The following is a 7,193-nucleotide window of genomic DNA, read 5'->3' on the forward strand; positions in this document are numbered from 1 at the left end:
GCCTGTAGTCCCAGCTAATTGGGAGGCTAAGGCAGTAGAACAGCATGAACCCGGGAGGCGGAGCTTGCAGTGAGCCAAGATCGCACCACTGCGCTCCAGCCTGGGCGACATAGCGAGACTCCGTCTCAAAAAAAAAAAAGAAAGAAAAGTACAAAACTTAGCCAGGCATAGTGGCGCATGCCTATAGTCCCAGCTACTTGGAAGGCTGAGGCAGGAGAATCTCTTGAACCTGGGAGACAGAAGTTGCAGTGAGCCGTGATTGCACCGCTGCACTCCAACTTGGGCGACAGAGTGAGACTCCGTCTCAAAACAAAAACAAAAACAAATATAAGTCTGATCATGTCTCCCCATACCCCACTCAAAACCCTCTGTGTGGCTTTCCATCATGCTTCAAAACAAACCCAAAGTTCTTATGGGCCCTTGCACAGTCTGCCCTGGCTCCCTCTGTCCTCATCCTGCTGGTTCCATCCCAGCCACTCCAACCTCCTTGCTGCTCCCTGAATGTGGCCAGCAGACTGTTGCCTTGGGGACTTTGTATGTGCTATCCCCTCTGCCAGGAATGCCCTTCACCAAGACCGCCTCAGGGCCTAGTCCCCTCCTTCATTCAGGACTCTCCAAATGTCAGCTCCTCAGGGATTTCTCTCATCACCCAATTTAAAGTAGAATCTTTTGTTACCCTCCATTCCCTTAATCTGCATTATTTCTTCTTCCGTGAATGTATTACCACATGAATATATTAAAGTTTTATTTTTATTTGTTTGTTTATTTTTATTTTTTTGAGATGGAGTCTGGCTCTGTTGCCCAGGCTTGAGTGCAATGGTACAATCTCGGCTCACCGCAACCTCCGCTTCCCGGGTTCAAGTCAATCTCCTGCCTCAGCCTCCCGAGTAGCTGGGACTGCAAGCATGCGCCACCACACCTGGCTAATTTTTGTATTTTTAGTAGAGACGGGGTTTCACCGTGTTGGCCAGGCTGGTCTCGAACTCCCGACCTCGTGATCTACCCACCTCAGTCTCCCAAAGTGCTGGGATTACAGGCATGAGCTCCTGCACCCAGCCCCCAATTTTTGTTTCTTGTCTGTTTCCTCTGCCAGATTGTTAGCAACTGAGATGAAGGACATTGCTTTGGTTCCTCCTGTTCCTTAGTACCTAGCACAGTATGTGGCAAACAGGAAGTATTCAGTAAATATCTTTAGAGTGAGTGAATTTGTGGGGATGGGGTAGACTGGTGGAGAAGCAGATTTACACAAAGTAAGATCAAGTTGTCATGTGTTAGGTGCGATATGCCCAAAAGACCTCAGACAAGGAGAACTAGATGTCACGTAGGCAGGCCAATATACTCGTGCAGCCAGGCTCAGGGCCTCATGCCTATAATCCCAGAACTTTAGGAGGCAGAGGTGGGCAGATCCTTTTTGTGCCCAGCAGTTTGAGACCAGCCTGGACAACACGGTGAAACCCCGTCTCTACTAAAGATACAAAAATTAGCTGGGCGGGGTGGCGTGTGCCTGTGGTCCCAGCTACTCGGGAGGCTGAGGTGGGAGGATTGCTTGAGCCCAGGAGTTTGAGGCTTCAGTGAGCCATGACTGCACCACTGCATTCCAGCTTGGGTGACAGAGAGTGAGATCCTGTCTCAAAAAAAAAAAAAAGATAGAATAAAACATAATACGCTGGTGCAGAACTCAGGAGAAACAGGTGAGCTGCATGTCTATGCAACTGTGAGTCTTTGTCAGGGTTTGTGTGCTTGCGTATCTGTGTGTGTGCCTGAGCCTGCGTGTGTGCCTCAAGGAGTACCTGTGTGTGTCTCTCGATTCTCTTGCTGCTGTGTCTGCTGTGCGCACACCTGTAGGACGAAGGTGGGTGTGTGGGCCTGTGCTTAGGATAAAGAGAGAAAATGTCTGTTCCCAGCCACTGAAATGCAAATGTTTCTGAAGAGTAAAAGCCCTTCCCACACAGCTCTGGAGACTGGACCCTGGCCACCGGTGAGAGGCTGAGCCAACCAGCTGTTTCTGTGCTTTCCCAGAACGACTTGAGTATTTGCTTCCAACTAGGCAGGCTGCTTTTCTCAGGGCAGAAATTTGGGTCACAAACGATCTTGGCAAATATTCTCTCTTAGACATTATTGTTTAGTTTGTTTGGGGGAGGGTGGGAGATAGAGTGGGGAAGGGAACTAGTGACAACAGAAATCTCTCTGTCTGGCTGGGGAGTCGCAGGCACTACTTCAGAAGGCCCAAGCCAGGAAAACATCCGATTTTCCCATCATAAATGCAGTCCTGGAACATCTGGGCTTCAGAAGCTCGTGCCTGAGGACTTGGCCCAGGTCAGTAACAGTAGCTGAAGGGCTGGAGCTATCGGTTCCATCTTTCCCCCCAACACAGCGCTAGATGTCTAGTCTCCTGAGTTAACACGCTTGGGGAAGAGGGTCGCACTCCTCTGTCCGCTGTCCTGAGCACCTCAGAGCCTGCATTGTTTCTGCTCCCCTCCTTCTTCTGGTTCTCTGAGTTCTTTTTCCTGTTAATTTTTCCTTCCCCTTGTCCTTCTCCTTCTTTTTTTTTTTTTTCAAGATGGAGATTTGCTCTTGTTGCCCAGGCTGGAGTGCAATGACACAATCTTGGCTCACCACAACCTCTGCCTCCCTGATTCAAGTGATTCTCCTACCTCAGCCTCCCAAGTAGCTGGGTTTACAGGCGGCCACCACCATGCCTGGCTAATTTTTGTATATATATATATATTTTTTGAGATGTAGTCTCGCTCTGTCGCCCAAGCTGGAGTGCAATGGCGCGATCTTGGCTCACTGCAAGCTCCACCTCCCGGGTTCACGCCATCCTCCTGCCTCAGCCTCCGAGTAGCTGGGACTACAGGCACCCACCACCACGCCCGGCTAATTTTTTGTATTTTTAGTAGAGACCGGGTTTCACCATGTTAGCTAGGATGTTCTCGATCTCCTGACCTCATGATCCGCCCGCCTCGGCCTCCCAAAGTGCTGGGATTACAGGTTTGAGCCACCGCACCCAGCCTAATTTTTGTATTTTTAGTAGAGACAGGGTTTTGCCATGTTGGCCAGGCTGGTCTCGATCTCCTGACCTCAAGTGATCCATTCGCCTCAGACTCCCAAAGTGCTGGGATTACAGGCATAAGCCACTGTCCCTGGCCTTTCTAGCTTGATGAAAAAATATTCATTTAAAAAAATTGTTACCAAAAATATTAAAAAGACCCTAACACAAGGCTCACAATTTATAGGGTTAATTCCAAGTACTTTTAACATGTCTCTGATGTGTCTGAAAGTTACAAATACTTTTCCCTTTGGGGAAGTTGGTGGAGAAGGCTTCTGTGCTCAGGTTCCCAATCACGGGTAAAGTGTCAGGCTCGGGAACCTTCTGACCCTGGCACAATTTGGACTCTCTGAGGTCTGGGCTCCTGATCCCTGAAAATGACCTCTCTTCCTGCTTGTCTCTTTGGAGCTTCTGGGTACTCACTTTCCTACCCAGTTACCACCGACTTGGCAAGTGGGAAGCTGCAGTTCTCTCCCCCGCTTCAGTTTTGTTTTGTTTTGTTGTTTGTTTGTTTTATTTTGAGACGGAGTCTCCTCTGTTGCCCAGGCTAGAGTGCAGTGGTTCAGTCTTGGCTTGCTGCAACCTCCGCCTCCTGGGTTCAAGCAGTTCTCCTGCCTCGGCCTCCCGAGTAGCTGGAATTACAGGCACCCACCAACACACCCAGCTATTTTTTTGTATTTTCAGTAGAGATGAGTTTTTGCCATGTTGGCCAGGCTTGAACTCCTGACCTCAGGTGATCCACCTGCCTCAGCCTCCCAAAGTGCTGGGATTACAGGCGTAAGCTGCAGTGCCTGGCCTGCTAACCAGCAGTTTGAAAACCTCTTTTATAGTCTAGTCTTTCCTTGGGTATCTAAATCTCACCTTCCCCACACCCTTTTCGTCTGCTCAAGGTTCCCTGGCCTCTGCTGCCTCTTTCTTTCCCTTAAGCAGAGGAGGTCGCTGGGAGAAGAACACTCCACACTTCTTGCAACCTGCTTGCCCGGGGTTTGCACTGTCTGCCACCCCTCACTCACTGATGGATTCTCTTGTCCCAGTTTCAGCTTTTCCTAGTGTTTCTTTTCTGTTTGGGACTGAAAATAGTTATCAAGTCAACAAATATCTTTGTGCTGTTCTTAACAGTCAATAGCCACGTTTTGTTAAAGTGCTTTAAGTATGTATGTTTTCTTGTTTAAGGAGAATGTTAGACTTATTTTTATTATTCTTATAGTCAGGGCAGGTAGATTAGATAGGACAGGCATGGCAATAAGTGAACAGATAAATGAATCAGGCCGGGCGCGGTGGTTCACGCCTGTAATCCCAGCACTTTGGGAGGCCGATGGGGGCGGATCACCTGAGGTCAGGAGTTTGAGACAAGCCTGGTCAACATGGCAAAACCCCATCTCTACTAAAAATACAAAAATTAGCAGGGCGTGATGGAGGGCACCTGTAGTACCAGTTACTCGGGAGGCTGAGCCAGGAGAGTCATTTGAACCTGGGAGGCGGAGGTTGCAGTGAGTTGAGATCATACCACTGCACTCCAACCTGGGCAATAAGAGCAAAACTCGGTCTCAAAAGAAATAATCAACACGAGCTTTATGTTTCTTAGTCATTATTCCTGTTCATGGCCTGACTCAGAGGCCTGGGGCAATAGGAGAGCAGGAACTCAAGAAGCCTTTCTTGGACATGGCATCAATGCATAAGTAATAATACTTATAATAATAAGTAATTGGTACTGTTCTTAGCATTTTATATATATTAACTCATTTATCTTGGCAACAACCCCATGTTGAAGATTCTATTAATGTATCCACTTTATCGATGAGGAGACAGGCTTAGAAAGGTAAGGTAGTTTGCTCAGTATACGCAACTACAGTGCCTGGTAACTAGAAGCATTCCACCGGGTGCTCATCCTGGCATTTATGGCCTCTCATAAGAGAATCCCAAAGAGGAGAAGATCAGCCTGCATTTAGCAGTCCACATCTGCAGGCTGCTCTTCCCCTCTTTTGGATTCTACCTCTTGCTGCTCTGATGACAAAGTCTTCCAGTAGCCCGGTAGCCAGGCCATCCCCTCGCTTACTATATGCGCCTCATCTCTGCCTCTTGAAACCTGACCCATCCTTCAGGGCCTTGCTCTGGTGTGACTTTTACCATGAAGCCACCCCTGATCCCCCACCAAGATGGAATGACTCCTGTCTCTCTGTTCCCCAGGCAATTTGTTGGAATCTGAGTGGCAGCTAGCACCACAGTCTGCCATATTATCACTCTTTGTTCTGTGTGCGTGTGTGTGCACGTGTGCCTGCACACACCTGGCTTCTGTGCTAAGCCATAAGTCTTCATCCTGTGTGTGTGTGTGTGTGCGCGCGTGCATGTGCCTGAATGCACCTGGCTTCTGTGCTAAGCCATATGCTTCCTGAGGGCAAGGCTTTGTCTCTGGGAATCTCTTGCAAGGAACAGGCCCGTAATGAATGTTGCTGAAACAGGGAGAATGGATTGAGTCTTACTGGGAATCACCAGGGCAAGTAAATACACATATTAAAAAATAAGTATGCTGGTCCCCCAACCCCAAATCCTTGGCTTTCCTGGGGACTGGAGTCTGGAACAAGGATTCAGCCTTTGACAAATGTCTAGGATTCTGTCTGCAAGGTGGGGCCACTTAGCCAGTGGTGGAGCCACATTCCCCAGGGACCTTGTGGTCCTCTCCACTCCAGAGCCCCTTCCCCTGAACCCCTCAACTCTGGCTGCCCTCTGCACTGAAGCTCTCAGGACCCCCCACCTCAGCAAAGCTGAGGATCCAGTCACACAGGAATGGGGTGTATGGGGAAACTCGAGCCCCTCACCCCCTTCAGGCTTCAGGTTCTGCCCTAATTATGCCTCCAATATGACTCCCAAGGAAGGCAGGGGTTGGCGGGGATGTGGAGACTAAGGAGGACGGGGAAGCGAGATAACAGAGAGGAGGGCAAAGGCAGCAGAAAGAAAGGTGTGTGTGGCGGGTGGTGGCGGGGCTCGACCTCGGGCCGCTCTGGACGCCCGTCAGCGCCAGGCAGGGCCCGGGTCTGGGCGGTGGAGGACAACTTCTGCCAGCAGCCCGCCGCGAGTCCTGCCCGCCTCCCGCGCGCTGCGGTGCCCAGCCCCGCGCCAGCCCTCCCGGGGGAGCTGGAGCTCGGCCGCGCTGCTCCCCACTGGGGCCGCTCCGGCGCCCACACCCCCCACGCCCACCGACCGGCCTCCTCACCTTCGGGACCTGGGAGCCACCGGCCGGCGGGGCCCTGGGTCCGGGCCGGGCTGGGTGGGGGCGGCGCTCTTCCCCCCGCGCTAGCTGCGCCTGGGGATCCGCAGCGCCCGCCCTGGCTGCGGCGCCATCAGCTGCTGGGAGGCTGCGGGGCAGTCGGGCCGGGGCTCCGGGGGGCTCGGGGGCGCCGAAGGGGGGTCTGGGGCGGGCTCGAGGCGTAAACACCCAGCAACGTGACCGGAACTGGCGAACGAGCCGGAGGGGTGCGGGGGGCGGGAGAGATAAAGGGGGAGGGGAGGGACCTGAGACGGGCGGGGAGGGGCCGTGGGCGGGGCGGGGGGAGGGGAGGCCGGCGGCGCGCTGTCGGGGGAGGGGGAACCCCGGGAGCCCCGAAAGCCCCGGGAACCGGGCCTGAGGCCCGCGGCGGGCCGCCGGGCTCGCGGAGCTGGCTTTAGCTGGGAGCTGGAAGGGCGACCTGGGGAACCCGCCGGTGCCTTGGCGCGCAGGGGCGCGGCGGAGGATCAGCACCGCGGACAGCGCCCAGGCCGCCAGGCCGCGATCCGCTCCGCCCCGCCCGCCCTGGCGTAGGAAGGAGAGGCAGCGCCCGCACCCGCGCCGGGAAGGCTTGGGGCGAAGCGCGATCTGACCAGTGGGCTGGGAATTCGTCCCGTGTCTAGGCAGCAGCAAACCCGCCCCAGACCTCTCACTAGCTGTGTGGCCCTGGGTGAGTCACATCATCTCTCTGGGCCCCAGTTGCTAAGACGCCGTATTTCACCCTATATGAGAGTCCCAAGAGCCAAGGGAAGATCCTTTACAAACTCCAAAGTTCCGGCCGGGCGCGGTGGCTCACGCCTGTAATCCCAGCACTTTGGGAGGCCGAGGTGGGCGGATTACCTGAAGTCCGGAGTTCGTGACCAGCCTGGCCAATATGGTGAA

The 7,193-nt window shown here is 53.2% G+C and overlaps 1 protein-coding gene across 1 annotated transcript in view; it reads right to left on the reverse strand.

The window, feature by feature from the left end:
* CCDC92B (coiled-coil domain containing 92B) overlaps nucleotides 1-6,285 on the reverse strand; it is a 32,295-nt gene extending 26,010 nt beyond the window's left edge. The window contains exon 1 of the mRNA XM_025363004.1: nucleotides 6,261-6,285. The gene's annotated coding sequence lies outside the window, so the exon portion shown is untranslated. The remainder of the gene's footprint in view (nucleotides 1-6,260) is intronic.
* Between the last annotated feature and the right edge of the window lie 908 nt (nucleotides 6,286-7,193).

Source organism: Theropithecus gelada, chromosome 16 (assembly GCF_003255815.1).
Source record: "Theropithecus gelada isolate Dixy chromosome 16, Tgel_1.0, whole genome shotgun sequence".
NCBI lineage: Eukaryota > Metazoa > Chordata > Mammalia > Primates > Cercopithecidae > Theropithecus > Theropithecus gelada.